At 45.3% G+C, this 19884-nt stretch overlaps 1 long non-coding RNA gene across 1 annotated transcript in view; it reads left to right on the forward strand.

Moving 5' to 3' along the window:
* The first annotated feature begins 1219 nt into the window (after positions 1 to 1219).
* The window catches only part of LOC141107862 (uncharacterized), a 41186-nt gene continuing 22521 nt past the window's right edge, over positions 1220 to 19884 (forward strand). The window contains exons 1-2 of the long non-coding RNA XR_012235979.1: positions 1220 to 1343; positions 2073 to 2148. This is a non-coding gene — a long non-coding RNA (uncharacterized lncRNA). The remainder of the gene's footprint in view (positions 1344 to 2072; positions 2149 to 19884) is intronic.

Consider the following 19884-nt stretch of genomic DNA (forward strand, 5'->3'; position numbering starts at 1 on the left):
ATTCGAAAAAGGGGTTCACACCTTCTGTGCCAGTAGAACCAAAATTGGTACGTGCCTCGTACCACCTACAGAAGATGACACCTGCCAATGATGTCGAGGCATACCTTGCGACTTTTGAGAGATTCGCTGTCCGTGAAGGTTGTCCAAAAGAACAGTGGGTGGGTCTGTTGGCCCCATTTCTGACAGGAGAACCTCAAAAGGCCTATTTTGACCTGGAACCGGATAAGGCCCAGGACTATGAGACTCTGAAGACAGAGATACTCGCACGCTTGGGTGTCACCATGGCAGTCCGGGCCCAGTGCGTACATCAGTGGACCTACTCCAGCAACAAGCCACCCCGTTCTCAAATGTTCAACCTGGTCCACCTCACCAGGAAGTGGTTGCAGCCAGAGACCTTGACATACCCTCAGATCGTGGAGCGTGTGGTAATTGACCAGTACCTGTGTGCGCTCCCTGCTGCTCTGAGGAAGTGGGTCGGACAGGGGGACCCCAAAACTGCAACCCAATTGGTGGACCTAGCGGAGAGGTACATTGCTACTGAGGGCTTGGTGAACCCGTCTACGCCCCACTTTGGTGTGTCTAGGGGTGCAAGATCGCCCATCGGTTCTGGTAAGACAGTTCCAGGGTTCAAGAGCATGGGGAAGTTAGATAAGACTGTTGTTACAACTAATGAGACTGTGGGTCCTAGACCTGGAGACTGGACAAAGAAGCCTAGAAGGTCTTTGTAAGAAGCCTTATACAGTGTGGGGTGTGGACTTAGTCCCCCTGAGCCATGAATGGCCAAAAGCACCCTGCCTTTGGCCAATTATGGCTGTTTCAGCAGAGTGCGCTGTGATTATATACCGTATCATATAATCATCATACAGCAATGCACTGCGATCTTGCAGTGTATTATGGGGCGTTCCACAGCACTTGAATTTCATAATATTCGCTGTTCGGCGAACACCCGATGTTTGAGTCGAACTTACGTTCGATTCAAACATCGAGCTCATCCCTAGTGCTGAGGTTTGTACATGTACACTATTCATACAATAATGAGTAACAATTCTCCATTCCTTTAGTTAAATCAGCCTCACTGTCTAATACTGTTTTACACATTACACACAGATGTAAATGATATATTCTGGTTCTGCTGCTAAAAGAACTTTACTCAAGAGGGTTACGACACACTGACCTATCTCAAAGGCTGACAAAGACAAGTTAATAAATAATCAATTTTGAAGCTCATTTTTCTTTGACCAATATACGTGAAAATATTGTGTAACACTAAAATCAAGTATAAATATCTCATCAAAACACACAAAACACACCTCATTCTTTGGACAGCTAAAGCATTGAATCAGGTAAGTTTAAAGTTATATTTTTTGGATAGAGAGATATTGAAGTAGAATTTCTAGGTACTGCACAAGTATCTGCTGTGTTCATTGAATACTGCCACCCAGCATTGGGATAGAGTGTATGTATAGGCAAAGCATTTTTTTATTTTTTTATTTTGGATAGAGGTGGGAAGGATTAGAACTCCTGTCAAGTCTGTATTGCAGTCTGTGCAAATTCACCTTCATTGTTTGTCCTGATGACCATTTTCATAGATGCAGAAAATGATGGGAAATCTCAAATACAGTTGTCAGCAAAACAAGAGCTAAAAAGTTTTAAAGGGAACTTCTGTGATGGTGATGACTGTTTCATAGAAGATTTCTCCTTACTTTATAAAGATTTCCTCTCACATCCTCTTGCTTCAATGGGACAGGAAGTAAAGGGAAATTTCCTCAAGTAAACAAAGGTAGCAAAAAAATAAATAAAATTGACAGGGGTGACAACTCACTCACAGCCAATAAAAAAAACTTCCTTTTATGCAAAAGGGAGACTTTTTGAATTTTTAAACTAGGTTCCATGTCCCCAAATAGCCTCAATGAAGCTCTTGAGGTACATAATATAGTGTGATGTTGACTTGTATAGTTTCTCATTTCTATTTTTTATTTTTTTAACTTATTTTGGTATTATTTATATTTGAAACATATTTCCTGTTCTGGTTTTCCAGACCACTTATGATGTTTCTGATTATTATTTTTTAGTTACTCATCGTTTGACGAAGTTATTTTCCATCTGAAACAATATTTATAAATAATTTCTCTTATATATAAAGGCCTGGTGAGTGTTTTTTCACTTTTTTTAAATTTTGTAATCCTTTATGCATTCAAGTGTATTACATGTACTGATAATGGTTCTAGTATATCATTATTTGTTATTATCTTGTGTGTACATATATTCTCTCCAGCCATAAAATATTCTGCAAGTTTCGGTGGTGAATAAAATTTTATTTTTGGCTCAAACAAAGAGTTTTTTTAATGTAAGACAAAGGTGGAGTCATTCTCATATTTTTTTCTTTTTTCTTTTGTTTTTTTCTTTTTGGATTTTACATTTTTTGTTTTTTGTTTCATTTTTATTTTTTATATATATATTTTTTTAATTACTTTTAATTACTTTTTCAGTTTTCATATAATATATAACTATATAGATAATTTTTAGAATATCCCCCCTGGATCTGAACATGAATGGGTTTTGGTTATCCAGTCCTGTTTTTAGTACCCAGTCCTGGCTGTGGCTGTTTTCTAATGAAAATAAACTAAGATTCACCAGAGAGGTGAGCATACCACCTCTTAGAGGGACTTGCCATTAGGAATCGTCAAAAGACCTGACAGGGTCTCTTTATGTACAAATGCACTATTTTTAGTAATATAGCATGACTGTGCATTGTGATGTGCTGGGACACAGGTACATTGGAAAGATGTGCGTTACACATAACATGCATTTTGGCTTGTTGCAGTAACACACACGTTAAAGTGGTTTTAAAGTCAATTTTTTTTTTACCTTAAAGCAGAGATTCACCCAAAAGTGGTACTTATGCTTATTCGCCCCCTCCCCCCTCCGGTGCCACATTTGGCACCTTTCGGGGGGAGGGGGGTTACGGGGACCTGTTTTTTGACAGATCCTCTTCCCCACTTCCAGGAGATGGTGACGCGGCGCAGCTCAGCCCCCCTCCTCCTTCCTCCACTGCCAGGCCAATTAAAAAGCGCAGCGTGCTTCACGCACGCGGCTGTGAAGTCAAAAGGCTTCACTGCCGGGTTCCTTAACCAGCAATGGCAGCAGCTGCACCCGATAGCCGATCCGAAGATCTGCTGCGGTGCTGACAATGTGGGCTCCCTGGACAGGTAAGTGTCCATATATTGAAAGTCTGCAGCTGCAGTATTTGTAGCTGCTGACTTTTAAATTTTTCGTGGGGTGGGCGGACCTTTGCTTTAATGCATTCCCTGCATTAAGGTGAAAAAATATCCCACTACCTGTTCCTTCCCCTTCCCTAAATACTTTTCTGAGTCCTCTCTCAATCCAGCGATGTGCCCGTTTACAGCAGTCCTGGTCTCTCTTCCTCTTCTCACAGGACAGCCATATTTATTGAAAGTTTCCAGACAGCAATAAGTTAATGTGTATATATATAAAAAAAATATTTTATATATATATATATATATATATATATATATATATATATATATATATATATATATATATATATTGGGAAAAAGGAGGGAATCATTAGAACCCCTGTTAAGTTTTTATTGCTATCTATGCAGATTCACTGTATGTCCCAAAGGCCATTTTCAGAGAAAGAAAATTATGAGAAATCGAAAAATACACCACTGTCATCAGAACAAGAGGTGAAACTTTCCAATGGAAGCCTCGTTACAGTGAAACCTGTCTAATAGGGGGCATGAACATTTCTTACATTTTATGTAACTACTGGAGCTTCTTTTCTTTTTCTTTTTTTTTTTTTTATTCTGATTTTTTTTTTTAAATGAGTGGCCTCTCTACTGTGAAAAGTTAAGGTAGCAATAATATGAATGTACCATCATCCAGAAATCAATAATCAAAGAGAGTTGGAAGCCTGATCCCCAGTCAGGCGACCAAAAGTGGGGGCAAGTTGGACTATTCCGGTACAATAGTAGTGGGTAACCATATAGAGCATATAACGGCAGTGATAAAAGTTATAATCGATTTTATTGATGCGAAGAACAAAACATGGTAATGCAGTAACACTTAATAAATGTACAGATATAAAACAATGACTTCAGTAGTATACAGTACAACACAAGATCTCAGATATCATATTCCTCGACTAGTTTCGCGGACACAAGCCGCTTCATCAGGAGGGAATCTGGAGATGAATAATTCTGACTAAACAGTCTGAACCTGACAAATAAAGAACATACAATGAAGTATACCAAAGTACATAAATAAACACTTTGTGTTCCAGCATCAAAATTAACAATTGCATAATGACATTTGTGGGGGGGGAACAGGGACGAATCTGCTTACCCAGGCCCCAGTAGACCCCAGGCGCAAGGTCCCACCACCAGAAGATGATCTCCCACGGCGACCTGGGGGAGCTGACGAGATAACGGTGGTATTAAGAATAAAAAATATAAAATATATTAAAAGGAATTGAGGTAACCTAGATTGCCACATACAGGAAGTGAGGCATGGGATAATGAGGGCAATGATGGAAAATGGTGATGGCAAAGGAGGGTGACTAGTGGATGATGTGCAAGTGACAAGACTTAGGTTGCATTGTGCAAGGAATAAAAGATTGCATACAGTGACCAAAAGGTTGAAAAAAAGGTGATAATGGGGGCATAAGGGGTGTTAAGTGGTGTAGCGGTAAGGAGGTAAACAGGTGAGAGGGATGGGACGGGGGGAGAGAAAGAGGAAAGAGGGGGTGGAATAAGGGATGGTGGGGAGGGTAGAAGGAAGGTAGGGAAATAGAGGGAAAGCCAAGGGAGGGGGAGGGGGGGAAAGGAAAGAGGGGGATGGGGAGGGAGGAAGCGTGGGAAGAGAGGAAGGAAGGGGGAGGAAGGGGACAGGAGGGGGGGGGGAAGGGGGGAAGAAGTGGGAAAGGGGGGAAAAAAAAAGGGAGGAAAGAAGGGGAAGGAAAGGAAAGGAAAGGAGTGAGACAGTGTAAAACTATGAGGTGAAGAGGGGCCTAGCGGTACCTGATATTAGTATGAGCATAGAAGGGTTCCCAAGGAAGGCACCCTGCCAGGGGTTGCTGTCATAATAAGGTAGATGGAGAGATGATAAGGGCTGCAAACGATGGGCGAACATAAAACAAGGCATGTTCACCTGAGCCTAGGGCAACTGGGGGGAGAAACCAGTGTATTAGAGATAAAATTGCTACTGCCCAGGGTTATGGGACTTGAGTAAGCGGGTAGGTAGGTACTCACCATAGACTTGCGCTAGGCTGGCCGGGGTATAAAGACCCGGGGGCAACAGACCGAACCATCAGGCTAGCAGGCATGGCCTGCTATTAATAGTTCCCAACCCTGCGACGCCACGCCGAGCGTCAAACAGGGCTCCGGCGCGTGACGTCACAGGGTCAGAGGTTCCACACAGCGCGCACACGAGGAGGTCGCGCGCGCACACATGCGCACCGGCTGTATGGCCACGGGAACGTTGTCCCAGCCAATGCTAGTGCAAGAGGAGGGGGCGGTCCCGTGTCCGAGACCGATCCCTCCACCAGGAACCTCACCAGGCCGCCGCGGGAGAACGCCGGAGGAGGGGCCCGCGCTGGCGCCCTAGCCGGGACCAAGATTGGGGAAGCAGAAGTCCCAATAAAACAAATATAAAGACAACAATATGAGAGTTGATACAAGGATAGTGGGAAGATAAAACCATAATGGGAAAGCTTGAAAAAACTTAAATTGGTAAACTAGGGAAAGTAAATACCCTAGAAGCCGGTGCAAACAACCCCCCCGGGACATAAACCCATAAACACCTAATTGCATATAAGCATATAAGTAATGGGGGGCCAAGGACAGCACCACATGGTTGGGTAGAAGCATGTGGATAAAGGGGCGGGTAGCCAGGGTAAAAGTGTCTAGCCAACCTAATGGGCATCTGTCTCGGAGGGTTGCATCGGGGCTAATAATTAGCCATATTGGTAATATGGAGGGGTAAAAGTACATATAAATAGAGGCCCCCCCAAAAAAACACAAATGTATGTGTCAGTGGGGGTTAGTTAAAAATGAAGGGTGGGGCACATGGGGTCTGCAGGGTGGGGGGCACTAATTGGCCCCTCCACTAAAACAGCCCACCCAAGTGTCCCACTCGACATGGAGACGGGTGTGTTATCCACCCAATGTATACGATTAAATAAGTGGCCTCTCTACTGTGAAAAGTTAAGGTAGCAATAATACGAATGTACCATCATCCAGAAATCAATAATCAAAGAGAGTTGGAAGCCTGATCCCCAGTCAGGCGACCAAAAGTGGGGGCAAGTTGGACTATTCCGGTACAATAGTAGTGGGTAACCATATAGAGCATATAACGGCAGTGATAAAAGTTATAATCGATTTTATTGATGCGAAGAACAAAACATGGTAATGCAGTAACACTTAATAAAAGTACAGATATAAAACAATGACTTCAGTAGTATACAGTACAACACAAGATCTCAGATATCATATTCCTCGACTAGTTTCGCGGACACAAGCCGCTTCATCAGGAGGGAATCTGGAGATGAATAATTCTGACTAAACAGTCTGAACCTGACAAATAAAGAACATACAATGAAGTATACCAAAGTACATAAATAAACACTTTGTGTTCCAGCATCAAAATTAACAATTGCATAATGACATTTGTGTGGGGGGAACAGGGACGAATCTGCTTACCCAGGCCCCAGTAGACCCCAGGCGCAAGGTCCCACCACCAGAAGATGATCTCCCACGGCGACCTGGGGGAGCTGACGAGATAACGGTGGTATTAAGAATAAAAAATATAAAATATATTAAAAGGAATTGAGGTAACCTAGATTGCCACATACAGGAAGTGAGGCATGGGATAATGAGGGCAATGATGGAAAATGGTGATGGCAAAGGAGGGTGACTAGTGGATGATGTGCAAGTGACAAGACTTAGGTTGCATTGTGCAAGGAATAAAAGATTGCATACAGTGACCAAAAGGTTGAAAAAAAGGTGATAATGGGGGCATAAGGGGTGTTAAGTGGTGTAGCGGTAAGGAGGTAAACAGGTGAGAGGGATGGGACGGGGGGAGAGAAAGAGGAAAGAGGGGGTGGAATAAGGGATGGTGGGGAGGGTAGAAGGAAGGTAGGGAAATAGAGGGAAAGCCAAGGGAGGGTGAGGGGGGGGAAAGGAAAGAGGGGGATGGGGAGGGAGGAAGCGTGGGAAGAGAGGAAGGAAGGGGGAGGAAGGGGACAGGAGGGGGGGGAGGGGGGAAAAGTGGGAAAGGGGGGAAAAAAAAGGGAGGAAAGAAGGGGAAGGAAAGGAAAGGAAAGGAAAGGAGTGAGACAGTGTAAAACTATGAGGTGAAGAGGGGCCTAGCGGTACCTGATATTAGTATGAGCATAGAAGGGTTCCCAAGGAAGGCACCCTGCCAGGGGCTGCTGTCATAATAAGGTAGATGGAGAGATGATAAGGGCTGCAAACGATGGGCAAACAAGGCATGTTCACCTGAGCCTAGGGCAACTGGGGGGAGAAACCAGTGTATTAGAGATAAAATTGCTACTGCCCAGGGTTATGGGACTTGAGTAAGCGGGTAGGTAGGTACTCACCATAGACTTGCGCTAGGCTGGCCGGGGTATAAAGACCCGGGGGCAACAGACCGAACCATCAGGCTAGCAGGCATGGCCTGCTATTAATAGTTCCCAACCCTGCGACGCCACGCCGAGCGTCAAACAGGGCTCTGGCGCGTGACATCACAGGGTCAGAGGTTCCACACAGCGCGCACACGAGGAGGTCGCGCGCGCATGCATGCGCACCGGCTGTATGGCCACGGGAACGTTGTCCCAGCCAATGCTAGTGCAAGAGGAGGGGGCGGTCCCGTGTCCGAGACCGATCCCTCCACCAGGAACCTCCCCAGGCCGCCGCGGGAGAACGCCGGAGGAGGGGCCCGCGCAGGCGCCCTAGCCGGGACCAAGACTGGGGAAGCAGAAGTCCCAATAAAACAAATATAAAGACAACAATATGAGAGTTGATACAAGGATAGTGGGAAGATAAAACCATAATGGGAAAGCTTGAAAAAACTTAAATTGGTAAACTAGGGAAAGTAAATACCCTAGAAGCCGGTGCAAACACCCCCCCCGGGACATAAACCCATAAACACCTAATTGCATATAAGCATATAAGTAATGGGGGGCCAAGGACAGCACCACATGGTTGGGTAGAAGCATGTGGATAAAGGGGCGGGTAGCCAGGGTAAAAGTGTCTAGCCAACCTAATGGGCATCTGTCTCGGAGGGTTGCATCGGGGCTAATAATTAGCCATATTGGTAATATGGAGGGGTAAAAGTACATATAAATAGAGGCCCCCCCAAAAAAACACAAATGTATGTGTCAGTGGGGGTTAGTTAAAAATGAAGGGTGGGGCACATGGGGTCTGCAGGGTGGGGGGCACTAATTGGCCCCTCCACTAAAACAGCCCACCCAAGTGTCCCACTCGACATGGAGACGGGTGTGTTATCCACCCAATGTATACGATTAAATGAGTGGCCTCTCTACTGTGAAAAGTTAAGGTAGCAATAATACGAATGTACCATCATCCAGAAATCAATAATCAAAGAGAGTTGGAAGCCTGATCCCCAGTCAGGCGACCAAAAGTGGGGGCAAGTTGGACTATTCCGGTACAATAGTAGTGGGTAACCATATAGAGCATATAACAGCAGTGATAAAAGTTATAATCTTGTCACTTGCACATCATCCACTAGTCACCCTCCTTTGCCATCACCATTTTCCATCATTGCCCTCATTATCCCATGCCTCACTTCCTGTATGTGGCAATCTAGGTTACCTCAATTCCTTTATAAAATATATAATATATTTTATATTTTTTATTCTTAATACCACCGTTATCTCGTCAGCTCCCCCAGGTCGCCGTGGGAGATCATCTTCTGGTGGTGGGACCTTGCGCCTGGGGTCTACTGGGGCCTGGGTAAGCAGATTTGTCCCTGTTCCCCCCACACAAATGTCATTATGCAATTGTTAATTTTGATGCTGGAACACAAAGTGTTTATTTATGTACTTTGGTATACTTCATTGTATGTTCTTTATTTGTCAGGTTCAGACTGTTTAGTCAGAATTATTCATCTCCAGATTCCCTCCTGATGAAGCGGCTTGTGTCCGCGAAACTAGTCGAGGAATATGATATCTGAGATCTTGTGTTGTACTGTATACTACTGAAGTCATTGTTTTATATCTGTACTTTTATTAAGTGTTACTGCATTACCATGTTTTGTTCTTTGCATCAATAAAATCGATTATAACTTTTATCACTGCCGTTATATGCTCTATATGGTTACCCACTACTATTGTACCGGAATAGTCCAACTTGCCCCCACTTTTGGTCGCCTGACTGGGGATCAGGCTTCCAACTCTCTTTGATTATTCAGATTTTTGACCTATGATATTCAAAATTTTACATAGGTGATGCTTTAAAGGTATTGTACACTTTTTTTTTGTTTTTGTTATTTTAACTAGGTATTAGTGTAGATTTATTCCCTGTGTTGTTTGTTTGCCTTACTTTGTAGTGATGGGCTCTCATGTTGTGGCTGCAGATTGTAGTGTCATGGCTGATCATTCCCTTATTTCCATGTATTCATTCACCTAGCTTGTCCCCAATGGCCTGCCCTGTGCAGTGGAGCTCTAATTGCAAATTGTATCAATCCTATTTTTGAAGTGATCGGTGATCTCCTGGGTAGTGAGTGAGTTAGTGGGTGGAAGCAGTTGAGGACAATGTAGAGACTTAGATATAGCTAGATATAAATAAAAAGATAGAGAAGAGTTGACGGGGACTGGATAAGAGGGTGTTCATGAAAGTGATAAAATAAAACTTCACGCATTTCCACCTAGCTAATGCTGACAACAAAATGAGAGGAGTGGCGGTCTGCTTCTACAACAGAACTCCTTTTTCCCCACTTGAAAACCGTCGCGGACCCCGAGGGTCGTTACATACTAGTGACTGGAACGATTAATGGTGAGGCTTACACGTTTGTCTCATATTATACACCGAATACACATCAAGACCTTTTCTTTGACGCTACCCTAAAGATCATAAAACCGCATTTCGCGGGCACAGTGATAGTGGGGAGAGACTCCAATACCCCATTCGACTTCTCCTCAGATAAATCTAACCCCCTGCAGCCCAAAACCAAACGGCCCCCTAAACGCAGCCTTCGAGTACCGCAGATCGTCCAATCCTTTGGTCTGATTGATATCTGGAGGGAAATGAATCCCCAAACTAGGGACAACACACACTATTCTGTTCCCCACCATACTTTTTCCAGGATAGACCATATCTTTGTGCCTACACACGTAATCCCGAGGGTAGTAGCCTCCAAAATATACGACACGCCACTGTCTGATCATTCTATAATGACACTGACGCTAAGGGGTGGGTCAGGAGTGAAGGGACCCTTTAGATGGCGCCTCAATTAAACTCTCTTGAGTAATCCAACTCACTGCACAATACTAGCAAAAGCTTTAATTGATTACTTTGGTGAGAATGTCACAGAGTCGATTTCGCTGGGCTGTCTGTGGGCAGCACACAAGGCGGTGATAAGGGGCAGGCTCTTACAACTCTCCTCCCAACTCAAGAAGGAGAGCAAGGCAGAAGTCTCATGACTCACAGCAGATTTCCACCTGTTGAGTAAGAGACATAAACAAAATCCCACGCCGGACAGTCTGGCCAAACTTGACTCTGCTCGAGTGAAACTTAATCTCTCTCTCACCACTTCAGCTGAGAAACATTTGAGGTGGTCAGACGCACGCTTCTATTACCAAACAGATAAGATAGGCTCCAAGTTAGCAGCCAAACAAAACCCAAGGGCTCGCACCTCGTTTTTTCCCAAAATTCGTACCTCGACAGGCAACCTAACACAAAATCCAACAAGCATTATAGATTCATTCCATAATTTCTACTCACACCTTTATGAAAAATTACCCCACACTCATCACAAGGCCAGAGGGCTGTTCCTCCAGGACATTAACCTTCCTCACCTGCAGCAAATACATTGAGAGCTTCTAGATGCACCCTTCTCATCAGATGAAATACTAGACATCAGTAAATCCTTGAAATCGAACTCGGCCCGGGTCCGTACGGTTTTTCGGTTTGTTATTATAAGAAGTTCGGCCCCCAATTGGCCCCTTACATGGCCCGGTTCTTCAACTCCCTCCGGGATAGAGCCCCTCTCCCAAGTGACTTAAACGCAGCTTTTATATCAGTTATACCCAAACAGGGTAAAGACCCAAGCGAGGTTGGCAGCTACCGCCCTATCTCGTTAATTAATAACGATCTCAAAATAATGACAAAAATCCTAGTTAATAGGATGTCTAATTTCATCGCAAGTTACATCCACAGGGACCAAGTGGGCTTCATCCCGGGGAGACAGGGCCCGGACCAGGTTCGCAGAGCTATTGATTTGATTTCCCTTCTGCAGACCCAGCGGGACGGCGGCCCTGCTCAAGAGGGTTTCCTGTTGTCACTGGATCTGCAGAAGGCCTTTGACTCCGTGTCATGGCCCTACCTTTTTGATATCCTAGAACGCTGGGGATTCGGTGACGGTTTTCTTACAATAATTTACACACTGTATTCATCCCCCACAGCTCAGGTATGCTTAATGGGTCACTACTCCGAGTCCTTTGACATTCGTAGGGGAACCAAACAGGACTGCCTTCTTTCGCCCTTGATTTTTGCTATTGCGATCGAGACACTGGCTATAGCCATAAGAACAAATGAGAACATCAAAGGGGTGAAATGCGGACTTGAGGTACACAAGTGTGCCCTCTTTTCTGACGACATGCTATTGTTCTTGACAGCCCCTCTTATATCCACTCCAAATGTCTTCAGCGTTCTCAGGGACTTCGGCGTCGTTTCAGGGCTTCAGGTGAACGTAACCAAATCTGTAGCCCTCAACGTTTGGGTCCAGGCGCCACTAATCGACCAACTCAAACAACATTTTCCCTTCGCGTGGGCAGGAGATTCAATCCCCTATCTAGGTATCAAGCTGACTAAAAACATTGAAGACTTATGCGCCGCCAACTACCCCCCCATGTTCCGCTCACTAGAGCTGGACCTACTGAAATGGTCAAGAGAGGGCCTGTCCTGGCTGGGTAGACTCAACGCAGTCAAAATGAATCTCTTGCCCTGTCTTTTATAACTGTTCCGCTCACTTCCTATTCCAATTAAAAAATCTATCCTGTCCAAATTTCAATCCAGGGTGGTTAGATTTGTCTGGGGAGACCTGGGTTACCGCTTTGCTAGTGATATTCTGTTCAGACTTAAGACTCAAGTTGGCCTAGGTCTACCAAATTTGTTGCTTTACTATCAGGCAGCACAGCTGGTTCAGTTTTCTGCCATATATGCAAAAAACCACAGACCTGATTGGATCTCCCTTGAGAGGCAGCCTGTTCCACATTTCACACTCGACTTTTTGGCATGGAGACCTTCAAAACATAGATCGGCCATTTTAGCCCCTACCTTATCTCACTCCTTGGCCCTCTGTGATCAATTACATAAAAATGTTAACTTGATATCCCCTCTACGGCCTTTTACACACCTGTTTCATAACCCCGACTTCCCCCCAGGGATGAATATATACGCGTTTCATTGGTGGCTGAACAAAGGCCTCTTCAGGATAGGCCATTTCTTTACACCTAATGGCCCTATCCCCTTAGGCCATTCCCTGAGTACACTAGAAATGCCTGCCTCAGAAACATTCAGACTGTTGCAGATCAGGCAGTTCCTCCGCACACTCTGGACTGACAGATTGATCAACCCCAGGGCAACAATGCACGAGCTATGGTGCTCTTCCATAGGTCATCAAAAAGGCGGGATCTCCATTATTTACGCTTCCCTGGCAGATAGGACAGACGTCCCGGCATACGCTCGATCCTGGGAGTCGGATCTGGACATCCAGTGGGATCCTGACATGTGGTTCCAAGCCTTCAGCAGATCATCTAAAGGTATCTTAAATATTGCTTTGATAGAGGCTAACATTAAGGTCTTCACTAAATGGTACTATGTCCCAACCAGGCTCTCCAGGATATTCCCAGATTCCTCCCCTCTATGTTACAGAGGATGTGATCATATGGGCACGATGCATCATATTTGGTGGACGTGCCCCAGCATACGGAGCTACTGGAATAAATTTCTCCATCTTCTACGGAGGGTCTCTGGGATAGATGTACCACAGGATCCCACATACATCCTGCTAAACCGCAGAGTACACAACACGCCTAAAGCCACTCAACAACTTATCTTCTTTATGTGTTTGGGAGCCAAAATCACATTAGCGAAAGCCTGGAAAACCCCCACAGTATCCATTTTGGCCGCCAAGCGGAAAATCTCGTGGATCATGTCACAGGAACAAATAGTGGCGAAACTGCGGGACACGGTCCGGCGCTTTGAAGGGATCTGGGAACCCTGGGCCAGATATGTCAGGATTCCACTTTACCCGGGCCACCTACTGTTGTAGGGGGGAGTCCAGCGAGTCCACACTCCTTCTCCACATACCCCACCCCACCTCCTTCCCTCTTCTCCCCTCTTACTTCTTTCTTTATACTCTTTCCCTTCTCTTCTTTCTTCGCACTATCTATCATCAGATACTGGACTTACAGAGTGTAGACCATTCTATGGGCTCCACATAGATTGTCCTTAATGGTTTGTTTAGTTACCCAGCACAGGGGACAGCCAATCATTCTTACTCATCTAACCAAGAATATGGTACCATTGGTTCCATCCCGGGGGTTGCGACGCCTGGGGAACTTCCCAGCGGGGGTGTCCTCCGGGGGGAGCCGACAGGTGGTAGGAGGGTGTCCCACCTGGGAGGGGTCCATGAGCTATTTCACTCCACAGTGTGTTCCCATTGGGATGGGGTGATGATCTCGGGGGCCCGCTTGGGGGGGCTTCCCTGCCGAAATTCTTCGCCGGCTGATCATTGTCTTTGGTAGAGTGTTTGTGTTACCGGCCAAACTGAACAACAGGCACGGGGGGACAGAGCGTCACGCCCCCTCCTGCCCGGTGACTCATCCAATTCTGAGGGAACCCTCTTTAAGTGACTTATCACACAATATACATTACAATGGCTGTACTTGGGGACCCGCTACACCCTGAGATTTACTGTTCTCCCTAGTTCGAGTTTTTATCTTCCCTAGGGTTATTGGTATTTTTCTCTCCTTTTCTCGCTAGTTCGGGCCTCCCAGTTACAAAAGAGGGAGGTTCCTAGTTAGAAATACAGTGTTATGTCTGTAAGTGTACCAGTGCCTTATTGCTATATTACCCTTGTAAGAGATATTTCATTGATCCAATGTCTTTACCTCTTTTGCCTTAGTCAATGAGGAGTTCTGCAATGTCTGATATGTCATTGTTATTTCTACATTGCAAAAATTTAAATAAAAATATTGAACAGAAAGTGATAAAATAGGTCTGCTTGGCAATAAGGAGGCAGGAATTTTATTTTTGCAGAGCAGATTTTTATTGGTTGAAGTCTTTCTGAGACTTGTAGGGTCCGTGCCTGATTCTGTGTGTAGCAAGGGGGGAAGTGTGTCTGGAGAGGATAACAGTGAATTGTTGTAGACAGAAATGGCTAGGTTTGGGGCAGGACAGGAGTGAGATTTTGTCATACAGGTGGCCATTAGCAGAACAGAGAAGAGAAAGGTTAATGTATAACTAAAGGCAAAACTTTTTTTAAGTTTTGGATTGAGTGGAGAGGGCTAAGAATGCCTTTCAGTTTTTATTCCTGTTGCCAGAGGTTACAATGTATTATTGCCACTCACTGACTGGCTGCTAGAGGTTACAGCACACATTATGGCTCACTGATTATTTTCTAGAGGTTACAGCACATGACTTCTGCTTGTTGATTGGTTGCTAGAGATTACTGTACATCAATACGGCTCACTGATTGATTGCTAGAGGTTACTGGACATCTATACTGCTCACCAATTGGTTGTTAGAGGTTACTGCACATTATTACTACTCACTGATTGGTTCCTAGAGGTTACTGCATATCCTTACCGCTCAATGACTGGTTGATAAAGGTTACAGCACATCATCTCCTCACTGTCTGCACACCATGGACTGGAGAGGTGAGGGGACCCATCAATAAACAGAAAACTCCTAGGACTCCTGGGATCAGTGGCAATGCTATTGAATGCATTTCACATCTGGGATTAGTAAAGGATTAGGTAATAGCAGTGGGTTCACTATTATAGATTTGAGCCACTTGCTTCTTTTTTTCTTGACAATTAACTGGTGATAATAGGCATGCACAGGAGGTGTGCCAGGTGTGCCTGGGCACACCCTGATCACCCTAAGTACATTACCGCTCTGTGTGCAGGCAGGGAGTTGTGAAATATCCCCCTCAGACCAGTTCTGCCATTCATGAAGTGCTACCGTTCTTCTTTCACTGTAGCGGCATTACCATTAGAGTGTGTTTGTCTGTATGTGTATGTATATGTGATTAGGGATGAGCTTTGAGTTCGAGTCAAACTCATGTTCGACTCGAACATTGGCTGTTTGCAAGTTCGCCGAACAGCGAACAATTTGGGGTGTTTGCGGCAAATTCGAATGCCGCGGAACACCCTTTAAAAGTCTATGGGAGAAATCAAAAGTGCTAATTTTAAAGGCTTATATGCATGGTATTGTCATAAAAAGTGTTTGGGGACCTGGGTCCTGCCCCAGGGGACATGGATCAATGCAAAAAAAGTTTTAAAAACGGCCGTTATTTTGGGAGCAGTGATTTTAATAATGCTTAAAGTGAAACAATAAAAGTGTAATATCCCTTTAAATTTCGTAGCTGGGGGGTGTCTATAGTATGCCTGTAAAGTGGCACATGTTTCCCGTGTTTAGAACAGTCTGACAGCAAAATGACATTTCAAAGGAAAAAAAGTCATTTAAAACTACTCGTGGCTATTAATGCATTACCGGTCCGACAATACACATAGAAGTTCATTGATAAAAATGGCATGGGAATTCCCCACAGGGAAACCCCGAACCAAAATTTAAAAAAAAAAATGACGTGGGGGGTCCCCCTAAATTTCATACCAGGCCCTTCAGTTCTGGTATGGATATTAAGGGGAACCCCGGCCAAAAATTTTTTAAAAAATGACGTGGGGGGTCCCCCTAAATTCCATACCAGGCCCTTCAGGTCTGGTATGGATATTAAGGGGAACCCCGCGCCAAATTTAAAAAAAAAAAACGGTGTGGGGTCCCCCCAGAGATCCATACTAGACCCTTATCCAAGCACGCAACCTGGCAGGCCACAGGAAAAGAGGGGAGGACGAGAGAGCGACCCCCCTCCTGAACCGTACCAGGCCACATGCCCTCAACATTTGCCGGGTGCTTTGGGGTAGCCCCCCAAAACACCTTGTCCCCATGTTGATAAGGACAAGGATCTCATCCCCACAACCCTGGCTGGTGGTTGTGGGGGTCTGCGGGCGGGGGCTTATCGGAATCTGGAAGCCCCCTTTAACAAGGGGACCCCCAGATCCCAGCCCCCCCCTGTGTGAAATGGTAAGGGGGTGTACCCCTACCATTTCACAAAAAAACTGTCTAAAATGTTAAAAATGACAAGAGACAGTTTTTGACAATTCCTTTATTTAAATGCTTCTTCTTACTTCTATCTTCTATCTTCCTTCATCTTCTTCTTCTTCTGGTTCTTCTGGTTCTTCTAGTACTTCCTCTGGTGTTCTCGTCCAGCATCTCCTCCGCGGCGTCCTCTTCCCTTCTTCTCCTCGGGCCACTCCGCATCCATGGCATGGAGGGAGGCTCCTGCTCTTCTCTTCATCTTCTTGTCTTCATCTTCTTCTCTTCATCTTCTTGTCTTCATCTTCTTTTCAGGCTGCTCTGCATTCATGCATGGAGGGAGGCTCCCACTGTGTGACGCTTCTCCTCTTCTGATGGTTCTTAAATAACGGGGGGCGGGGCCACCCGGTGACCCCGCCCCCCTCTGTTTCACAGGGACATGACGGGACTTCCCTGTGGCATTCCCCGTGATGCCACAGGGAAGTCCCGTCAAGTCACCGTGCATCAGAGGGGGGGTCACCGGGTGGCCCCGCCCCCCGTTATTTAAGAACCATCAGAAGAGGAGAAGCGTCACACAGCGGGAGCCTCCCTCCATGCATGGATGCAGAGCGGCCCGAAAAGAAGATGAAGACAAGAAGATGAAGAGAAGAAGATGAAGACAAGAAGATGAAGAGAAGAAGAGAAGAAGATGAAGACAAGAAGATGAAGAGAAGAGCGGGAGCCTCCCTCCATGCCATGGATGCGGAGCGGCCGCGGAGAAGAAGGGAAGAAGACGCCGCGGAGGAGATGCTGGACAAGAACACCGGAGGAAGAACCAGAAGAACCAGAAGAAGATGAAGGAAGATAGAAGATAGAAGAAAGAAGAAGCATTTAAATAAAGGAATTGTCAAAAACTGTCTCTTGTCATTTTAACAGTTTTTTAGTGAAATGGTACCCTTTACCATTTCACACAGGGGGGAGGGCCAGGATCTGGGGGTCCCCTTGTTAAAGGGGGCTTCCAGATTCCGATAAGCCCCCCGCCTGCAGACCCCCACAACCACCAGCCAGGGTTGTGGGGATGAGGCCCTTGTCCTCATCAACATGGGGACAAGGTGTTTTGGGGGCTACCCCAAAGCACCCTCCCAATGTTGAGGGCATGTGGCCTGGTACGGTTCAGGAGGGGGTGGGCTCTCTCGTCCCCCCCTCTTTTCCTGCGGCCTGCCAGGTTGCGTGCTTGGATAAGGGTCTGGTATGTATGTTTGGGGGGACCCCACGCCGTTTTTTTTTTTTTTTTGGCGCCGGGTTCCCCTTAATATCCATACCAGACCTGAAGGGCCTGGTATGGAATTTAGGGAGACCCCCCACGTCATTTTTTTTTTAAGTTTTGGTTCGGGGTTCCCCTGTGGAGAATTTCCATGCCGTTTTTATCAATGAACTTCTATGTGTATTGTCGGACCGGCAATGCATTAATAGCCGAGAGTAGTTTAAATGACTTTTTTCCTTTGAAATGTCATTTTGCTGTCAGACTGTTCTAAACACGGGAAACATGCGCCCCTTTACAGGCATACTATAGACACCCCCCAGCTACGAAATTTAAAGGGATATTACACTTTTATTGTTTCACTTTAAGCATTATTAAAATCACTGCTCCCGAAAAAATGGCCGTTTTTAAAACTTTTTTTTGCATTGATCCATGTCCCCTGGGGCAGGACCCAGGTCCCCAAACACTTTTTGTGACAATAACTTGCATGTAAACCTTTAAAATTAGCACTTTTGATTATTCATGTTCGTGTCCCATAGACTTTAACAATGTTCGCTTGTTCGAGCTAATTTTTTGCCTGTTCGCAAGTTCTGGTGCGAACCGAACAGGGGGGTGTTCGGCTTATCCCTATATGTGATATACAGTGGGGACGGAAAGTATTCAGAACCCCTTAAATGTTTCACTCTTTGTTATATTGCAGGCATTTGCTAAAATTCATTTTTTCCTCATTAATGTACACACAGCACCTCATATTGACAGAAAAACACAGATTTGTTGACATTTTTACAGATTTATTAAAAAAGAAAAACTGAAAAATCACATGGTCCTAAGTTTTCAGACCCTTTGCTCAGTATTTAGTAGAAGCACCCTTTTGATCTAATACAGCCAAGAGCCTTTTTGGGAAAGATGCAACAAGTTTTTCACACCTGGATTTGGGGATCCTCTGCCATTCCTCCTTGCAGATCCTCTCCAGTTCTGTCAGGTTGGATGGTAAACGTTGGTGAACAGCCATTTTTAGGTCTCTCCAGAGATGCTCAATTGGATTTAAGTCAGGGCTCTGGCTGGGCCGTTCAAGAACAGTCACTGAGTTGTTGTGAAGCCACTCCTTCGTTATTTTAGCTGTGTGCTTAGGGTCATTGTCTTGTTGGAAGGTAAACCTTCGGCCCAGTCTGAGGTCCTGAGCATTTTGGAGAAGGTTTCTGTCCAGGATATCCCTGTACTTGGCCGCATTCATTTTTCCCTCGATTGCAACCAGTCGTCCTGTCCCTGCAGCTGAAAAAACACCCCCACAGCATGATGCTGCCACCACCATGCTTCACTGTTGGGACTGTAATGGACAGGTGATGAGCAATGAGCCTGGTTTTCTACACACATACCGCTTAGAATTAAGGCCAAAAAGTTCTATCTTGGTCTCATCAGACCAGAGAATCTTATTTCTCACCATGTTGGAGTCCTTCAGGTGTTTTTCAGCAAACTCCACGCGGGCTTTCATGTGTCTTACACTGAGGAGAGGCTTCAGTCGGGCCACTCTGCCATAAAGCCCCGACTGGTGGAGGGCTGCAGTGATGCTTGACTTTCTACAACTTTCTCCCATCTCCCAACTGCATCTCTGGAGCTCAGCCACAGTGATCTTTGGGTTCTTCTTTACCTCTCTCACCAAGGCTCTCCTCCCCTGATAGCTCAGTTTGGCCAGGACGGCCAGCTCTAGGAACGTCTTTCATTTAAAAATTATGGAGGCCGCTGTTCTCTTAGAAACCTTAAGTGCAGAAGAAATTTTTTTGAAACCTTGGCCAGATCTGTGCCTTGCCACAATTCTGTCTCTGAGCTCTTCAGGCAGTTCCTTTGACCTCATAATTCTCATTTGCTCTAAAATGCACTGTGAGCTGTAAGGTCTTATATAGATAGGTGTGTGGCTTTCCTAATCAAGTCCAATCTGTATAATCAAACACAGCTGGACTCAAATGAAGGTGTAGAACCATCTCAAGGATGATCAGAAGAAATGGACAGCACCTGAGTTAAATATATGCGTGTCACAGCAAAGGGTCTGAATACTTAGGACCA

The sequence above is a fragment of the Aquarana catesbeiana genome, linkage group LG09 (assembly GCF_042186555.1).
Source record: "Aquarana catesbeiana isolate 2022-GZ linkage group LG09, ASM4218655v1, whole genome shotgun sequence".
Taxonomy (NCBI): domain Eukaryota; kingdom Metazoa; phylum Chordata; class Amphibia; order Anura; family Ranidae; genus Aquarana; species Aquarana catesbeiana.